Genomic DNA, 20,641 nt, shown 5'->3' on the forward strand with positions numbered 1-20,641 from the left:
AATTCACCAAATTTTCAGAACTCCTTTGATTGTTCTAATGGTAAATTAGTAGAGACTTGATTTTGAAATCACTTCTGTCCAAGTAATTGAAGATTGTCGTTACTGGAGTCGTAGTTTCTTTCGTAGAAAGTATTGCACTTCGCGGTAAGTGTTTCTAGTAGGATCCTGCATTGAAAACTTGCTTTCGTTTCCCTGCTTTCTTCTCCGAATTTGCTTCAAAACGGACCATGCACTTCTCTGTCCTATCCTTCTATGTTTCTTTTTATAGTAATTAAGAGATAGAAGAGAAAATTGAGCCACCATATGTGTCGTTCTACCGCTGATTAACATTATAATAGCATTTAATATTTAGTTCTCCTAATTTTTATTTCGTTTAACTTACTTTCTACGTGGGTTGGAGTGCTAATTTACAAGGACCTGAAGTATGTAATTACAAAAAGTGCCTATGTATCGGCAGTGTGCAGAAGGACTTACGCAATCGGAAGGAAGAGAAGCAGAGGCATAACAGATATTGCCCAAAATTGTCGGTAATCCTGATCGCTAGACCATTTCTCTCGTGGCCTGAGGTTTGACTAAATAATTTCTGTCGCAGATCCTCTTAATTCGCACAGAAATTTATATTTTCTAATGTACAAGGGCTACGGGTGACATTGGAGTCACTTTCCATGTACTACTCTCATAAACGTCGCATTACACCAACTTAATGTGCTTGCTAGAGTATCTGGATTTTCACATTTCAGGCAAAACATTACATCCTTGCATGGACCATTGAAAAATTGAAGACCACCGGGGCATAAGGTATTGAAATTGTTAATATTTACGGCAACCTTTACCTTCTTGGTCAACGCAGTAATGAAATCTTTTTTGTCACGCGAACGTTACACTGCACTTACCAAGATTTGCTGCAGTATCGGTGGTCAAGCAAATAATACTTCCCCCCTTACAGCGGTGGCATAATCTGTCAGTTCTTTATGATCGTCAATACCCTTATATGTTTTCGCAGTCAGTCGGACCTTATGGATGTGACCGTCATCTTGAGCTGCGTCAGAGAAGATAGTATTTTTGATGGCTGCCCAACTTTTATTATTATTCCTCGACAAGCTATTCAAGATGACTGGGGTTTGGTCAGAAAACTAGTTCTTTCACTGTCAAATGTACCGGGCAAAACTAAAAATTTAGACAACGTCATATTGTTTTTCGTGCTTAGTCAATCAAGATCAAGTTAAATTCCCCCATTATGGAGTTTAAAATAGATTCTTGTCAATGTTCTTCTTCATTCTTCCAGTCCAACTCCACAGAAATATCTGCCGGCATTTCGGGCCGTTATGGCAGCTATGTACTTCAAGAATGGGGACAGAATCCTTTTATGAACAACACACTAACACTTATAAATGTATACATGGGCCATTCTCGACGACTAATGGCCACTAATCTGGAATGATCTTCGCAGGAGAGGCATTCTAAATATTATCAGAACGATATATTATATCGCAAAATATTATCTACTAAATCGAGGCAAAATTTAAATGGAATTTGAAGTCCAAAGTAGAATTAACTTGGTTTGCACCTTGTCATCAATATTTTTTCTTCTCATTATCGGTGCCCTTCTTATTACTGTCTTGGATGTAGGAAGTTCCGAGGTCCAAGCAGCAATATTTACTTCTTTTCGCACAGTGCCATGGATATTTGGCCAAATACTAATAAAATTCAAATTTCTCAGTCTGACGTGTCATCCCCTATTGGCTCTATTTGGCGTCGAAAAATTATAAAATATTTAAGGGGGTCATCCCGTCTGTCGGGTTGGAGAAATCGATTTTTTTTGCATGAATTGTATCTATATATAGTGGAGAATATGCGGGCAAAGGGATTTTCCGATATTCCGAGTCGTTCAGAAATTACAGTGTTAAACAGGTAAGGAGTTTGCGGCTAGAGTACTCGATGAGAAAGAGCATCGAATCTTTTTTTACCTGTTAGTCTTTTACCTGAGCCTTATAAATTCGGACGCGGGTATAAATATAAAAAGATGGAAAACCAACCATTTGTCTAAACTTATTTGCTGTTTGGAATAAAAAGGATAAAGACCGTGAGAAGCATCGCCCTCTTTACATTGCATTTCTGGATCGAGAGAAAGCTTTTGACCGTGTATCACACGATCTCATCTGGTATGCGACAACACTTCGTGCCACAGGAACTCGCGCACTGGGTTCAATTGTTCTACCACGATCCGAAAAGTAAAGTTCGAAATATGGCGGGTGTATCAAAACCGCTTCGTGTCTCTGTTGGTGTTCATCAAGGAAGCGTCCTCTAACCACTTCTCTTTGTTCTTGTTATGGGAACCGTCACACGGGATATCCAACGTCCATCGCCCTACACACTGCTTTATGCAGATGATGTTTTCCTAGCATCTAATAGCAAAAATGATCTCGAGCAACTTGTTCAAAAATGGAATGATCGCCTCATGCAAGACAGTCTCAGATTGAATTTAAACAAAACTGAATTTTTGACGACCGATCCCCATGAAACAGGCACAATCACTGTCAGCGGCAGTGAACTGCCCAGAACTGAGCGATTTAAATACCTCGGGTCAACGCTATCAGGCAATGGAGAGCTGCGTTATGAAATTGCTTCACGCATTAACGCAACCTGGATGAAGTGGCGTTCCACAACTGGTGTTCTTTGTGATCGAAGTATCAACGAACGTCTCAAATCTAAAATTTACCGCAATGTCGTCCATCCAGTCGCTCTCTATGGTTCTGAGTGTTAGGACAATGAACGGCATCTTGCGGTAATGGAGACAAAGATACTACGTTGGACTAGTGGCGTCACACGTTTAGATCACATCCGAAATGAGGATATGCACGATCGTTATGGGGTTGCACCGATCGTGGAAAAGTTGCGAGAAAGGGGATAATGGCAACCATATATGTACATGAATATATATTTAAGTTTGGGCGGACTTGAAAAATTAATAGTCAACATTTTGCCAAGGTCAAGTATATTATGTATCTGGTGTAAGTAAAAAGTAATTCGCCGTGATTGTTTGCTGATAATGAAGCGTGGTCTCTCAAACTGATTCTATTCGTACTGTAGTTTTTCCTTTTAGTGTAAGTGTGGACGTTTGTTCATTTTTAAAATCGGTTCAATGTTTGTCTGCCTGTCTATCTGTCTGTCCCTTAAGTTTATCCTAGATTTATAAAAGTTTATAGTAGTATAGAATATAACATGATCCATGTTATCTCCAAGTTTGATCAAAATGAATTACAGTAGCTCAAAAGTTGCAGTAGCTTAAAATCGACTTCACCGTGTAAATTTGCAACAACGAAATATCAATATCACACTAAAGTGAGTAGTCTGGCATGCTAAATGCATATACATAACGGGCTACGTACAAATGGGATATTTATGCACTCAAATATACTCACAAAAGAAGCAAACAAAACCTTTATTACCAGAAGCGCCGAGCTTCCGATTTCCCGACTTGTTTTAATTACTTTCTAGTTTTTTTTTCCATGGTAACGAATCAAGAATGAATTGGACTAGTGACGTGGTGGTGGATTGGTAGAAATATCGAGATTATTAGATGACCATTCAGTTCCATGCTGTGGGTTACATCTTTCTATGTTGAGTTTGTGGCGAGGAGTACTTCATACATGCAAAAGAGAGTCATAAAATGTTCGTTCCCCAAATATAGTCATGTTGGGTATGAAATGAAAGGTCTCGATTAGTGCTTTCCGTTGCTTAGTTTTGGCATTTGCTGCAAAGGCGAAGAGTGCAGAGGCTCGACAATTATCATTTGTTTAACAGACTTATTTTCAGAAACTAAACAGCCGAAAAATTTGAAAAAAATCATGAAGCTGCCTCTATTCGGGGTCCAGGGCTTAAAATACTCTCCATATCGATATCTACTCAATATTGTGTCCCTTTTACTGGCGATAATATACCCATTAACTATAGTATGTCAAGCAAGCCTATAACCGTTAGGAATTTTAATATATTCACTACTTCCAAGTATTTTAACTTGGCATCTGGTATAAAGTATTCTCCCAGGAGTATCGATATACTTTGCTCAAGTACCGCACACTATCCAAAAATGTGTACGAAGGTTTCGCTTGGGTTCGTAACCCCCATAGGCACGCCGGGCTGCTCCATTCCTGGTATTCCCAGTATGAGCAATTCCTCTTTATTTTTTAATGTCGTAGCCACGAAACTGTTTCCGATTCCACAGAAGGATTCTGGGCCCCCTGCTCCATTCCTGGCCGTTTGTACGTTGCCTTATTGTGTTCCAACCCAACATGGCCAGGATCCCAGAGTATCCAGACCTTATTGTGCGAGCCAATCGTTTTCAGTCTCTCAAGGCATTTCCGTACCTGTCTGGACCTGGTTGAACCAAAATGCCTCGATAGCCGCTGGCTGTTAATCAGAATAGTAATGTTTCGCTTCCTATAGTTCCTTTTGTGATTAAAGGAGACACATCTGTCTATTGCGTATATTTCTGACTGGAATATGCTAAAGTGCTTACCCATTGATTCCAAGCACATTTTCCTTTTACCAATGACACCTGCGCCCCCTCCCTCTACTGTGCGGTATCCCTCAGTTACTGGTTTATGCGGTACGTCACAGTCACGCTCTCCCAGTTTGCCTTGTTACTTCAACCTTTTTCAAAATTCTTATCGAAGTGAAATCTCGTTGTCATGTTATTCCTTGGTATCAATAATTCGGGGTCCTGTCTAGAAAGAATATCAATCTTCCTTCGATTTAGGCAGCTCCCGGCTCACTGATACTCACGGCCATTCTGGAAATCGACCTCCTTGCCTGGATCTGTATGTGCTGATGGTGAGGAGTTAATCGCGGAAGTACTTCCAGGGATGCCATTCGGCATGTCGCAAGCCAGTCTCTGATAAAGTTACCGTAGCTTAAAATTGTCTTTTCCATGTAAATTTACTGCAATCCATAATACTAAATGTCAATATCACACTAAAATGAGTGTTCTGATATGATAATTGCACATTACGTGCCACGTACAAATGGGATAGTTCTGAAGTCAAATATACTTACTAAGGTGGACCGATTTTTAAATTTTTTCATAATTTCTTCGGAATATCTGCAAAAAGTTGCTCTTTTGTGTCACTAACCCAACACAAAAAAATCAGTTGACTCGTGCTATGTTTAGAGGTGCCCCCAATATCATAAAGTTTCGAAAAAATCACGAATTCCCCCATAGAACCACAAATATTTTATGAACGCTGAATTACATCCTGAGCGATGGCGTGTTAGTGTAAGATAATATTATAGAATAACCTTGAAGCGTGCTTGCTGAGACCCACGTGTGGCAAGGTGGGGGAGCTGATTTGACATTTCGTTCTTCATACCCTGACACTGATCGAATTTCATTTAGTCAACTCGCGCGCCTATAGTAGTGCTTTGAATTTTACGGCTAACGGCAACCAACGAGCTGCCTTTCGTTTGGTTTTCCGGCGAAGTTACCAGCAACTCAGTTATCAACTTATGATGTTACATTTACGAGAGATTATCTATTCATCAAACATGAAAAACAACAAAAAAGTCGACAGTTGATGATATATCTGAAAGGCTGGCTCGCGAGGTTTTGGAAATACGGCAAAAAGCGTCGTTGACAACTATGAGTATAAAAATGATTCTTCCTAAGGAGGAAATAATTTTTTTGATCGATCAAAGAACAACAAGAAAAATAATGATAGGTGGTGTGGATATGCTTACAACCATAAAGTATAAGAAAAAACAAGAGAAAAAAAGTTCATCACGCAACAGAGACATGAATTGTTTTGACGAACCTTGTTGTTCTCATCCTTTAACCGATGACTTGCCAATCGAAAGCAGCATCAAATGTGATAGTTTAATTGTGCCTACTTCTCGTTCTGACCAGCCAGAGCAGTCGAAACAAATAGCTTCGCCTCCTCAAAAAAAACGAGATTGAGTTTACCATCATTAGACCTTGCCTACGATCGTATCGGAGTCTCGGACAGAGCCGCTGCCATTATGGCTTCTTCTGTTCTAAAAGATGTTGGCATTATTTCATCTAACGATCCAAGTAGTGTCATTGATCGTTCAAAGTTGTTACGAAATTCATATAATTAAATGCCACTAAGAGTGCACATACCCCTGGTTAAGTGACATTAATAATTAGCACTTGCAACGCTAATAGTGCCTTCCGCAGTTCCCAAACCGAATTCATTCAAATTAATTCAACAATAACTCTGGAAAACAAAAAGGGCCGTCATATTGCAAATGACATGAAGTGAACTATTATCTGCCAGGCATCGGCAAAATTGAATTTTCCGAACTCTTTTGCGTTCCGTATTGCGCATCGGACTTGTTGTGCATTGCTTCATACAAGTTCGTGGAATGAACTTCATTTGACAGCTCTCTCATTTCGCACGCACGCAGTCATTTCGCTGTTGTGTTTCGGCCTTAACTCTTTTATGACCCTCAAAGTGAAGTCAGACTTTTAATTTATTTTTCTTTTTCACTCGGGGATTTTGATAGCTAGAACATTCCATGATGGAAGAAAGAATGGCAGTATTTCTATCACCATTCCATTGAAGTGGTTTCTAAACGTGTGTATAGGGAGGGATTTCATTTGAATAACTTTAAATATGCCCTGAAGTTATGCAAGGCTGAATATTGTACTTGGCTTTCCCTTTTTGACTGATATTTTGGCCCTGTGCCCTGCATTAAATGCCCGACCAATGTTTTCGGCATATAGCTGAATAAGAGTAATATATACTCGTATATGTATATTAAATGCATGGTTTTCTCTTCAACTATACTTGTAAAGGTTGCGCCAAATTAGTCTTCAATTCTGAACTCAAACAAATCTACATTTTCATTCAATGGAAATAATTTGGGGACACCTGTGAATATATTATTGACTTTTGAGTATTATTATACTTGTTGCGTATGGGAAAAAATATCACAAGATTTACATACTATGTAAAAGGTATATATGAATCGCACCTACATTTTCTACCTCCTCCTACTTTATTGTGAAGTATTATCGTCATTTGCGTCACCAAGAAAGAGTGGCTTCTTTTCGTTCGAAATCTGCATGATAGAACGCGGGTTCAAATGAAACAAAGATATTAGTCATCTATAATACCAAAATCGAATTACAAATATCCACTTAAAATTCTTAATATTGCCTACCAAAAAAGCTGTCGGATCACTTTAACTTTTTGCATAGCTGCGTCAGTAAGTTGTTCCTCATTCTATCATACTGAGTGTGGTATCTAGATATTTACCAATTGGTGGCGTTGAAAAATATTTACTAATCTCATGTTTAATTGCGTTCAACTGATATGTACTTCACTACCGAGAAATCGATTCCTGTTCATGATCAAGTTAGCGATCGTAATTATAAATGAGCAATTTAACATTTGTTCACCTTGAAAATTTGCAATTTGAGTATTTTTTGTAGTTTGTTGCTGATTTGTGCCTAATCATCGTTGGCGGTCTTCTTATTTGAACATTACTCAAAGGCATGGATTTCGATATGTTTCCAGGTCTGTGTATCTATTTTATTATTAGTCATTTATTAGCAGATACAATAATTTACTTCACCGGCAAATGTAGCTTTGCGAATTTGAGCATGGATGCAATTTGTAATTGCATATCAATATTTTTCTGACCCTTCGGTTTCCAAAGAAAGATTAGAAATTGGTATGGTATGTCCCTAGTACAAATTTGTCTAGATTCACCTCAATATTAGAAAGGGCCGCGTATGTCTGACATTAAGAAAAACTAGGTTGGAGAAATCAGTCAGGACCTAGACAGAATTTGCATTTTTCCCTTCAATACAAAGCTTGTTTCAGTGAACTTGCTAGTTGATTAGATACCGCCTATTCATCGAGATAATACACCACTTCAAAATCTGTGTTTCAAGCAGCTGTTCCAATAGTAACCACAGGCAGAATGCAGAGCGTTGGAAAAAAATCGATCAAAAGAGTTTTCTATCATAAAACCCAGTAAATCGTGAAAAATACTTTATTGTGATCATTGCTTAGATTTCAATAATAATAACGTGTTTCTTCCGTTGCTGTTTTGAGGTTTTGTGTGAAACAAACCTTATTAAAATCTGCTTGCTGTCTACCTGTCCGTCTGTCTCTCTATACGTCTTTCTGTTTGTCTGTCCGTCACACGCGTTTTTCTCCGAGACGGTTGTGGTGATTTACACTAAGTTTTGTGAAAAGGTGGGAGCACTCACGCATACAGTAGCTTACATAATTCTACGTCGAATTTCAAAGGGGGTTCCCATACCTGCAAAAGCGGTGTGAAAATTTTTTTCATCAAATATAGTCATGTGGGGTGTCAAATGAAAGGTCTCGATTAGTACTTTCCAAAGCCGGTTAGCTAGTTTTGACATTTGTTGGAAAGGTTAGGAGTGCGGGGGATCGAAAATGATCATTTCTTTACCGGATCCATTCTCAGAAACTACCCAATCCAAAAATTTGAAAAAAAAATCAGGAGGCTGCCACTATATGATGATCCTCCATAACGATATCTGTTGAAATAAACTTAATAATAGTATGTTACTATAATTTTTAATAATTGGCATTTTGTAACAATGTAGGCTATAGGATAGAGCATGATCCTACCTAATAAAGCTGTAATATTTCAAAGTTGTCGCTTCCTTGCACATTCAAGACTTTGAATGTCAATATCACCTGAATGTGGAAATTCTCACATAATATATGCGTGTTACGTACTGGTAGTGGTGGCCGGTGGTAGGTTAATGGGAGAATCCGTCCAAAACTCCCCCCAACACCGAGCACGTATGTATAATGGAGTATTTCTGTATGGTTTGAACCAGACTGTACGAGAGTCCCAGGACATCAAGGGAAGCCCTGGGATATTTCGGTGCAATACCTGTAGTTGACAATATTATGAAAACTACAACCACCTTCTCGAGATGCCAAATTTCTTTGATTTCTCGAGCAAGTGGCTCATAGTTCACCTTCTTCTCCATGTATTTCCGTTCAATGTTGCTATTATGGGGGATAGCAACATCAATAATAATCGTTAAGTGATCCGTCTTACCAACTAAAGCACGTCAGACTTATTGTGTGCTATATGGTGATCAGTTAGAACCTGGCAGTCCCAATACATGCTGTAAGCAGAACTATCAAATACTGCCTTCGGCTCATATCGGTAAATGGGACATATTCCCTCCATCAGCCCATGCTTGTAGATTTTGATGCATCACCTTACATACAGCATTATGCCTGGTGATGTATTGCACCGGTGTCATTACAGTGCAGCCAGAAATGAGATGGTCCAACATCTCCAAAGCCAAACCATACATGCACCACTGGTCGTTCCCCACCCGTTCTTTATTATAATGCATAAGATAGTGAAGGGATAGCGAATGCATTCATTGCGTTCAGTTTATTCTTCCCCGAGAGATGTGATTTCAAGACCAACTTTACACGTCGCAGGCATTGGGGACAGCAGAATATCGTTCAGATCGTTAACTCGAGCATGGGTTCCTTGCAGATTTCCTAGGTATTTGTAGAATTCTGTCTCGGTCATAGCTTGGATGTAGAGTCACCATGCTATATCCGGTATGTGGCTTCTGATGACTTTTGCAAAGTAGGTCATACTTTATTGCAAAACCATACCCTCTAACAGCATTCAGTAGCCTTGAAAGTAGTTTCAATGTCATGCAAAACCAAAGCAGACTCAACGAATCCCGCTGGAAAATGCCTCTCGTACTTCGATAAGTTCTGAGGTATTGGTACTCTCAGATGAACGTACTGATAATGTATGCCAACCTTCCATGAATGTCGTCAGAAACTTTATCAGTTCAATGCGATACAGATGTAGGACGTCGATTTGCCAAGTGTGCGGGACGCTGTCGAAAGCCTTGGCATAATCGATATAGCAACTAAAGAGGTTTTTTTTGGTCTTTAGTTGCCTGTCCTGCAACTACCAAGTCGATAATGAGATGCACAATCCCCTGATCCGGCTCGGCTGCCCTTCAGTGAGCGGAGGAACTAATAACTGAGAAACAAATGCCAGTACTCATTTCAGACAAATGTTGTATTAGACAAAAATCTGTGCTTCTTTTAGATTAATTTCTGCGTCTGTTTCTGGCCATTAGACATAACTTAATTTTCCGTTTGCGTTAAATTTGCCCCGCAAATTGGTCGTATGTCCCACTATTCCTGCGAACGTCGTTATTCGAACGATATTCTTACCTTTGCTAATGCCTCTTTTTTGTGTTATCTCTTATGTTGTGTTATCACTTAGACTACTAAAGTACTTTCCCGTTTTTTAGCCTGAATTTCTGACCTTGAAGCAAGTTTCGTAAAGAAATTGTAACAGATATTCGTCGTCTGGTTTTCAAATCTGTTTCTTCTATCATCCAAATAAGGTGATACTGCCTGTGATATGAGGAGTCGAAGAAATAGATCACTTTCGGTTATTGAACAGACAGTATTGGGTCTGACAGGGTTTAACTAATCGCCATATCAAGAAGACTATACATAGGAAGTGAAACTGTCTAGGCAAGCCCTGAAGTTTTGCGGGACAAAAAAATATGGCGTCCTGTTGGCGGGACTTTTCAATCATTTGTGTAATGGAGTTAGTGCATCTGGCCGCGTTTGATATAGAAATTTTCCAACTTGGTGCCTAAACCAATCGTAGAAGGCGGCGATTTGAATAATATTGAAATGACATTTTATCAATTTCGTATTGTATTGATTTATGTATGTATTGGTTGTTTATATCTTATTGCTGAGTTACATGGATTTACACACATTTATGTGCTAAAGAAACACGATACACAACACATTAACATTTGTGTAGAGCGCACTCCGATCTTGACTCGGCTTCAAACCGGATCCTTTTTTGACAAGCTTCACTTCCTGTGTATGGGCTTCTTGGGCCATATATAAAAAAACCTGACATTCTATTATTTGACAAGCTGGGTTGCTCTGTTTATATTATTGGTGTTACTAAGAGTAGCTACGTCGAGCGGAAATGCATGGCGGAGGAACAGCTACTGTTTGCCTAAATTCCTCATGGCCTTTCTGGATGTTTTCTGACCCTCGAATAGTTTGGTTCAAAATTATTCAGAAGCACACCATTCTTCAAATTTTCCTTTTTTGATCATTATGCGAGAATTTGAATAGAGAACATCTTATTAAATAAAATAAACCAGAGCTTTTGTTAAGCACTCATGGATAGAGCTTAGTTTTGGGTTGATTAAAAACTAGTTTCGAGAAAATCCCTTTCAAAATTTTAGTGCGCTTTATATGCCCTTTTGAACAGTCAGCTATATATAGTAGTGCCGTAAATTTAATTTTGTTTTTAAAAATATAAAAAGATAAAAATGGAAGAAATAACATTTCGATTTTTTTAAAAGGTTGTAGTATTTTCAGATCTGTTGTTTGTTCGTTTTTATGTAATTTAGAATGGGTGTCAAAGATAGAAAGAAGTACCTTAATATGATGGCTTTCTCCGAAATTCTCAAGGACCGTGTTTGTTTTCGTTTTTGATCGTTCCTTGTTACCATTTTTAGAGTATTTTGGAAGTGCAGAGAAGTGATTATGGTGCGGTATTTACCAGTTGAATATTTTGAAGAATTGTATTAGTGGTTATTTAGCTATAACAGAAGCTGGGAGCAGCTTGACCTAAAGTGCCTACTGGTGGGAACGGCGCCTTTCAATACAGTCGCAAACACGATATGGGTGCAAATTATATCCAAGTGAAAACCGCCTTATCATCATAAGTTGCCAGGGGCCGATGGAATTACAGCCGAATTAGTTAAACATGGAGGCGACCAGTTACACCAAGTGGCTAATCAACTTGTGCTCAAGGTATGGGACAGCGAATCAATACCTGATGACTGACAACAAGGCATTATCTGTCTCATGCATAAAAAGGGAGATGTCACACAGTGCAGTAATTATAGAGGTATCACGTTGCCCCCCCCCCCCCCCCCCCCCCCCCGCGTTGCCACCACCTACAAGATATTCTCCGCTATTTTGCTTGGCCGGATACCATACCAACGAGGCTTCATTCCTGGCAAATCAGCAACAGATCAGATTTTCTCTGTTGAAATATGGACATCAATTGCATCATCTGCAAACTGTTCCGCTCGAAACGTCTCACCATAGAGTCAAAGCTCTTACTATACAAGATCTTGCCAGTCTTCATGTATTCCTTGGAGACTTGGGTTCTTAGCAAGAAGAATTGCGAACTCTTAGCCGCGTTCGAGAGAAGAAACCTCCGAAGAATTTTTGGCCCCCTACATGAGGATGGACGATTCCGTAGCCTACATAACGACCAAATCTATGCGCGATACCATGACCGCCAGATTGTGGATAAAATCCGGCTGAATAGGTTACGATGGGCGGGTCACTTAATCCGTATGGATGAGGATGATCCAGCCCGGAAAGCCTATAAGGGCAATATCTATGGTAGAAAAAGAAGACCAGGCAGACCCATTTTTTATGAACCCTCTACTTCTTCTCTTTTGCCTTAATTTCCGCACAACTCACTACTATCGAGAGGGTATGAAATACTCCAAAAGCCCCATATCTACATATTTCAACTAAGGTTACCCGGGTAATGCCAACTCAGATTGCAATCTATCACTATTCTTCTCCTTGTTGATCCCGTATCCTGCATTGTGGGATAACAAGCTCCGCGCAGGCAATCGAGTAATTTATTTTTATCTTTTTTTACTTAAACGAACTACATGTTCTTTTTATCCCCGTTTCTTTCCTGCTATGGTTTCAATTAATACTGATCACGAATGGCCGAGAATAAGGCGCAAGGGTTAATCTTTCTTTCCAATCAATGACACTTCTGGTTTTAAGGTTTTGTTTGCAAAACAAAACCTTATTAAAATCGGTTCAATCTCTGTCTGTCTGTCTGTCTGTCGCAAGGCTATATCGATTGACACGAAATTTGGTGAGAAGGTGGGAACTGTGGACTCAGACATGCAGTGAGTGATATCCTTCTACGTTGATACATGAAAAAGAAAATTTTTTTTCACTGAATATAGTCATGTGGGGTATCAAATGAAAGGTCTCGATTAGTGCTTTTCGAAGCCGGTCTTAGTTTTGAGATTTGTTAAAAAGGCGGGGAGTGGAAGGAGTGCGAAGTGATGATTTCTTTAACGGACCGATTCTCAGAAACTACCCAACCGGAAAATCTGAAAAAATTCATGAAGCTGCCTGCATATGGTGCCCAGGCCTTGAAATACTCTCCAAATCGATATCTGTTCAAATGAAGTTAATAATAGTATATTACCATATTTTTTGGAAAATTGAGTAAAACCCCCCTTAAGTTTATCTCAGAGTAATAAAAGTTGGTAGTAGTATAAAATATAATATGAAGTATATTATCCCCAGGTTTGATCAAAATCATACTATTAGTAACAATGTTACAGTAGCTCAAATTTGACTTTACCCTGTCAATTTACTGCAACTAAATATCAATATCACACTAAAGTGGATAGTCAGACTTGCTAAATGCATATATATAACGGGCTATGTACAAATGGGATAGTTCTACACTCAAATATACTCACAGTAGAAGCAAACAAAACCTTTCATACCTGAAGCGTCCACCTTCCGGTTTCCCGACTTGTTATGAATTGGAGTATTTCTTGGCAAGGTTCGATTAATCCAGAACTTTGGGGATTGTTACTTTTCTGTGTTGCTGTTGAAGATCAGTGTCTTGAATTATTAAGAAAACAAATTTGTAGCATTTATCAGAGAGAGTATGTTCTTTTCTCCTTTCGTATTTATGTAGTATAAACATAAAAAAGAAACACCTTTCACTGTTTGTATGGTGGGTACTTTTATATTGGTAATCTACTCATATATTAACATACTCGATGTCATTAAATCAATCAATTAAATGATTGCAATTAGCTTGATTTTGATGTGTTTGGATTAATCTCGGTGGAAAGCTCGAGTTTCACATGTAAATACATACATATATCACGTTCTGTACGACTGTATTTCAGCGCGATCAACTTTTGGAATGCTCACTAGTGTTAACTGAAATTTTTTTTTTGCCGAAAACTGAGATTTATGAGATTCTTGATGACCTCCTATGAGTTGCCAATTATGTCTTTTCTTTGACTTGCATCCTGTTTTGTTTGCCTCAATTTGACCCTTAACTATCTTTCGAACTGCTTTCTCAACCTTAGAACGCAAGGGCACGAGGGCAGCAATTCATTCGAAACTTCAACGTTTCTAGTTTAGTAAGTACTGAACATATACATATATACACATTTCCATACAATCAATTTCATAATTTGATCTGGAAATGCTTTCAATCGGCAATCTCACCTCAAGATACAGTTTGTAGACGAGCTGAAACCACTGCTGCACTCATGATTGCTGAAAAATTCAGAACACTACTTCTTAGTTGATTAAAGTATATTGAAGTTAGCAAAAAATATGAGTTATTTTTTATACAGATGTATGGACATATACTTATAGATGTAAGAAGTGTTCTTTATTTATTGAAACATTGTTTTTGTTTCTTTGCAGATTATTCAATGCCATGCTGACAAGGAAGTAAAAGGCGAATTTTAAATGGTAGGTTTAAAGAATGTTGCTAAAATATCGCCAATGGTTTTCTGCAATCGATTTTTGCATTTACGAAGCAACAATGCACCAAAGTTTCTTTTATGGAGACAGGTTGTGAGAGCCAAAATACAACTCAATCAAAACTGATTCTAAGATAATATTGACTAGGGGTACAGATCAGATACTGTTATAGTGAATGGTTTTCAAATTTGCCTTTGTTATGGAAATGTTTCTGGTCTTGTAATTGTTTGTTTTTTTGGGGAGTTAATTAGTCGTAATTCCTGTTCATAATAGTCTATCATTATTTCTTAGTTTTAATTGTTGTGATTCAACCAGTTGGAAAAAATTAAAATCTTTCTGACTGCCATCGGTCTGCCACTATCGTATATATGTGGGTTAGAAGAAAACATTAATAAATGGATTGAAACAAATTAGATTTGTTTTAATCTCCAATAAATTCTCCTTTTTTTCTTCACTAGACATACATTTTGGTCTTGTTGGTTAGATGAGTTTGAAAAATAAAGTGCAAACAGGTAAAATCTTACGAATATAATGGGACAGTGCACTGACTTTAGATTTCCGTTTCTACTGGTTTTCATTTTTCGTGGAAAGAGAAAGGGCCTATGACAATTCGAGATTAACACTTCACACACTGTTTACATTGAGAAAAATTTTTCAGGGGAACCTAAAAATTCCCTAAATAGATTGATTTTTTTCCGCCATCTGGTAAAGGTAAAGGCAGATACTCCCATCTGCAACAGTCAATAGTAATAGTCATTGGAATTAAATTTGCTAGCATTGTGCGCTTGGTTGTTGGAAATACTTGGTTTGTGCGGACAGCGATTCACACACATCTATGGGCCTCTCCAGACGGGACCACTTTCCATCAAATTGACCCCGTGTAGATTGAAAGTCGCCGCCTTTCAGCCTTGATGAATGTCAGATAGGGTGGCCAATATAGGCTTGGATCACTATCTCGTTGGCATAGTGTTCTGGGCTCGAAAAACAATACAACCTAGAATCCCTTTTGATAGATAATCAGGTGAGAGTTAACACTGAAGCCATTCATAACACAGCCCTCCGTAACACCTAACAGGCTAACACACGGATGATGGCGCTACTAGTATTAAATCCATGTGATTTTTAGTTAAATATAACTTCAAAAGACACGTGTATAAGTTTGACAGCTGTCGGACCATCAGTTTGTGGGATAACATTCTGAGTGAAGCTACTTTTATTAGTTTAAAGAGAATGGTAAAAAGGAATTTCGTGTGTTAATGAAGCATTGCTTTTTAGCGAAAAAAAAAAAATGCTGTTGAATTTTTGGAACTTTGGAATTTTGGATGATCATGAAGTGAAATTGATCGAGACAACTGAGGCTCTAAAGATATTAAAAGAACGTGTCGGAGCAGCGTTTGCAACTTATCTGCAGGGTGATTTTCAATCAAATTCCTCGGGTAGTTATCAACTTTTAACCAGATTTCGCCCCTGCTAGGCCAGTAGTGCATAAGAACCAAAGACGTCCTCAATTGCAAACTGCAGAAAGTCAATTCGAAGAAGACTCGTATCCTTCACAACATTAATGGCAAAGTGGCCGAAGAGTTGCCACCTAATGCTATCAAGTATTCCACCTAGTCATTCAATAGTATTATTCAGTTCGGTTCCTTCCCACGGAGTTTAAAAACATCACTGGTTACAATGATTCCCAAGACTGGCTAACGCTAGCAAGCTCATATCGGCCAATTAGTTTGCTATTCGTAGTGTCAAAGCTTTTCGAGAGCCTCCTCCTGGCAAATCTCTCACATTTCCCTGCCGTCGAAAAGTAATTTCCCAACATCAAATTGGCATGAAAGTTTGGTGTGTAAAATTAAGAAACTAGAAACTAGAAAATTAAGAAAGCAAGGAAGCGTACTAGGACCGATGTTGTACCTTATCTACACATCATGTCAACTAGCAGTAAGATAGCCATATCTACATTTGTGGATGATACTTAGTTTTTGGGATCCAATTATGGAGCTTTCCGAGAATATCTAATATGGAGCGATTATAACGCGCGCAATTCACAATTCTGCGTACGATTACAGGGGCACCGAGTTAGTTTGTGAAAAATAACCAGCTTCACAGAGGTCTTCAGATATCTACAGTCTTGCGTAATATTGCAGCTTATACCAGTAAATATGTACATATGTATACAACCCGTCCCAAAAGTTTGACAAAGAATCAAAAGTCCAAACCTAGATGGTACAAAGAAAGTGGAAGGATCCAATAATATTAATATTTAATAAAAATATAATTAAAATAATTTATATTTCGGGAACCATCTCTTCCTTTCAACAGTCATCCGTTTCGTTTGCGCTACTAAAGACTACACAAATGTATCTTTTTGCTGTGTACCTATGCTCCACACATGGGCTCCACATCTTCGTCTGTGCAGTATATTGAGAGATTTCTCACCTAACTATATATGTCGATTGGGGTCATGTCTACTATAATTAGCGGCACTACTGTTGGTTTTATCTTTTATGAGCTTTAATCCCCGGAACTCACCAAACCATAAGAAAAAATTATCTTCTATCCAGTCGGGGAGCATGTACTGCAATATGGATGGCGCTACTCCAGCTATGAATATTCTTGAATTGTGTTTCGGCTTTCTTGGATTTGACGACATTCGCCATGTGTTCGATGATATTGGCCACCTAGTGTTATAAATAAATAAATATTAGGTTGGGGGAAAAGTAATGTCGTATTTTGTCAATAGATGGCGACACTTAGACATATCTTGTATTGTGCTTATCGCATCGGGTCATACTAGACGGCGATTTGAAGACGAATCTGGGCTACAGGTGTCTCTTTGACAGTTTTATGATCGTACGTTTCAGTCTCAAGTTATAGCGCATCAAAGATGGAGTCCACCGAGGAAGAAATTCGTTATATTTTACATTTTTACTACCTGCAACGAAAGCGGCCAAAAAAATTTGTGAAGTTTATGCGTCCGATACTGTAACGATTCGCACAGCACAGCGTTGGTTCGATCCATTTCGTTCTGGTGTAGGGGATGTCGAAGATACACCCTATACTGGTAAGCCAATCGTGGTAGAAACCGATAAAATCGTCGAAATCATCCCAGTAGACCGGCATGTGAGCATTCGCTCGATTGGCAAGGAACTGGAAACCATTTGGAATCATTTGCAGAAGATTTGATTCTAAAAAAAGCTGGATGTTTGGGTGCCACATGAGTTGACGGAAAAAAAATCTCTTGGATCGAATCAACGCCTGCGATGCACTGCTGAAACGGAACGAATTCGACCCATTTTTGAAGCGGATGGTGGCTGGTGATGAAAAGGGGATCACGTACGAAAACCGCAAGTGAAAAAGATCGTGGTCGAAGCGCGGCGAGCCGAGCCGAACCCTCGCCAAGCCCGGAATGACGGCTAGGAACGTTTTGCTGTGTGTTTGGTGGGATTGGAAGGAGTCATCCACTATGAGCTGCTAAACTATCGCCAGACTCTCAATTCGGTAGTCTACTGTGAGTAACTCGATCGTTTGAAACAGACGATTGACCAGAAGCGGCCAGGAATTGGTCAATAGGAATGGTGTTCTATTCCACCAGGACAACGCTCGCCCTTACACATTTTTGGTGACCCGCCAGCAGCTACGGGAGTTCGGATGGGATGTCCTATCGCACCCACCGTATATTCCGAACCTGGCACCAAGTGATTATCATCTCTTCCCGTCCATGCGAAACGCTCTGTGTGCTACTAAGTTGGCCTCAAAAGACGCTGACGAAAACTGGCTGTCTGAGTTTTTTGTAAATAAGGAGGGGGGGCTTTATAAGAGGGCGATAATGGAACAACAAGTTTGCGGACAAAATGGACAAAAGCGTTAAAATTCGATCACAAATACGACATTACGTTCCCCCCAACCCAATATATAGTTACTGGATTTTAGTGGAATACTTTAAACGATTCACATTGGCCTCCTCAGACGGTTACCAAAAACATTTTGTTGTGCTTCTTTCTATGGCTTTTCTCATATTGCCTGGCAGTAAGGTCCTTGCACCTGTCTCCCATTAGAAATTTACCGATTTTTCTCTAAATTGTCTAGCATAATAGCATGGGGTTCTCCAATCTCGCTAGGTAGGATAATTTAGGTGACTCCATTTAGTGGTGTCTATCTATATATCGGAAGCGACGGCTCTGAAAAGGTATCATGTAGCTTCATTCTCACTAATAGAGCATGGCCGCGGAGTTAATCTATGTTATTATACATTCCAGGCCTATTTCTTGAAAAGTGATTGAGTTTCCTACATTCATGTTTCATGTGATGTATATGCATTTCTTTTAGCGGACTGGACATTAGTCATTAATCTCCAGTTTCATTTTATGATTTCTTTTGGGGTAACGTTAAAAAATCATTTGCCGTATGAGATATGTCTATTAATTTTCTCTCGTAAATTAGAGAGGAAGGTGAAGGTACTATTGGGTCTATTTTGTTTTTAGTTTAGTGAATAGTTATGAAATTTGTCAGCCTTTTATTCTTTCTCGTCGCGTGATTTCGACATATTAATATTATATGCGGGAAATCAAAGTTATTTCAGTTATTTTGCGGAACTAAAATGTAGTCGACTGTGAAATTATAAAAAACATTATCAAAATTCTTTCAAATGCTAACAAATTTTCAGAAATTTCCGAATCCAATAATTTTGAAATGGATGTCAAAATACGATTCAATATTTTATTCTTTTATGAGTCGCATTGGAGCTACTTTACTTTTTTAGAAACATTGTAAGACATAAAACAGATATCTTTTTGTAATCAGTATCTTTATCACAAAAACAATGCACCATATCATAAACTCAAAGCTACTTTTCAAATCAAATTATCAAATTCTCAAATTATATGTGTTTATATATTTCGTTTCAAGATTGGTAGTCTAATCAGAAAGTCTCACGTTGCCTATCAGACCACCTCAAAGAAACCAGAAGCGGTTAGTTATATTATTTACACGTGCTCAAAGATCTTAATTCAGAGACTGGTCAATGATTTCCCATGTAGATTGTACCTGTTTGCGGTTAATAATTCTTATCTAGATATTTAATGGAATGCGTGTGAAGTCACTTGACAATTCATCAGCCTTAGAAAGCCTACAATTACCGAGTTGTAAATTGCAGAGTCAAGATATTGTAATGAACATAAGCACAATAAAACAATCTACAGAAGTCACCATTATTTTTAATCAGTTAAATTTTTTTGCTAAGTCATGACAAGTTCTAGCCTTATAACAGCCACAGTTAATCAATATCTAGCAGTGCGTTTTGTATTTTGAAATGTATCTTCCAATGAAAGTAAAGTCTTCTATTTGCACATTTTCCGATCTTCACTGGATTACATACGTTGGCAAGTTGTTGATTTAATTTTGTTAACACGAGTATTAATGGCAGTGAAAATGTCCGAACATGGTTGGTTGCACAAGTGTCATTGCTGATACTCTGTAGTTCACTTTTTGTTAAGTGAATAAATACACCAGATCATTTTTAAGGTGTTGTGTTAACACACCCGATTTATTCGGAAACGGCTGGACCGATTGTCACGAAAATTGTAAGAGCGTGTAATCTGTTGTTCCCTTTACATGCAGCAAGTGGCGCCATTTTAAGTGGGGCTCCCCATACATGTGAATGGAGGGTGCAACATTTTTTTTCATAAAATGTAGCCATGTGGGGTACCAAATGAAAGGGCTCAATTAGTACTTTTCGAAACTGGTTCCATATTAGATATCGGGTGAAACATAGGAGAGTGAGGTCTCAAAATATGACCATCAAAAAGTGTAACAGGTCTCGTTCTCAGAACCTATCCAACCGAAAAATCTGAAAAAATCACATTGGTGCATCTCTACGAAATCTAGGCCTCAAAATATGTCCCGTTTTGATATCTGCATAAATAAAGTCAATAATAGTATATTAGCATATTTTAGAAATTTTGTCGGAAACCCCCTGAAACGTTGCCATCTGTTGTGAATTTCCTGCATTCTACAACGTGTATGACGTCATCATCCCA

The 20,641-nt window shown here is 38.6% G+C and overlaps 1 protein-coding gene across 2 annotated transcripts in view; it reads left to right on the top strand.

Annotated features, from left to right (window-relative positions):
• The window catches only part of LOC119655429 (ATP-binding cassette sub-family G member 1), a 133,061-nt gene that overhangs the window by 48,346 nt on the left and 64,074 nt on the right, over nt 1–20,641 (top strand). For both annotated transcript variants that reach the window (XM_038061337.1, XM_038061331.1), the window contains exon 2: nt 14,550–14,597. The gene's annotated coding sequence lies outside the window, so the exon portion shown is untranslated. The remainder of the gene's footprint in view (nt 1–14,549; nt 14,598–20,641) is intronic.

This window comes from Hermetia illucens, chromosome 1 (genome assembly GCF_905115235.1).
Source record: "Hermetia illucens chromosome 1, iHerIll2.2.curated.20191125, whole genome shotgun sequence".
NCBI lineage: Eukaryota > Metazoa > Arthropoda > Insecta > Diptera > Stratiomyidae > Hermetia > Hermetia illucens.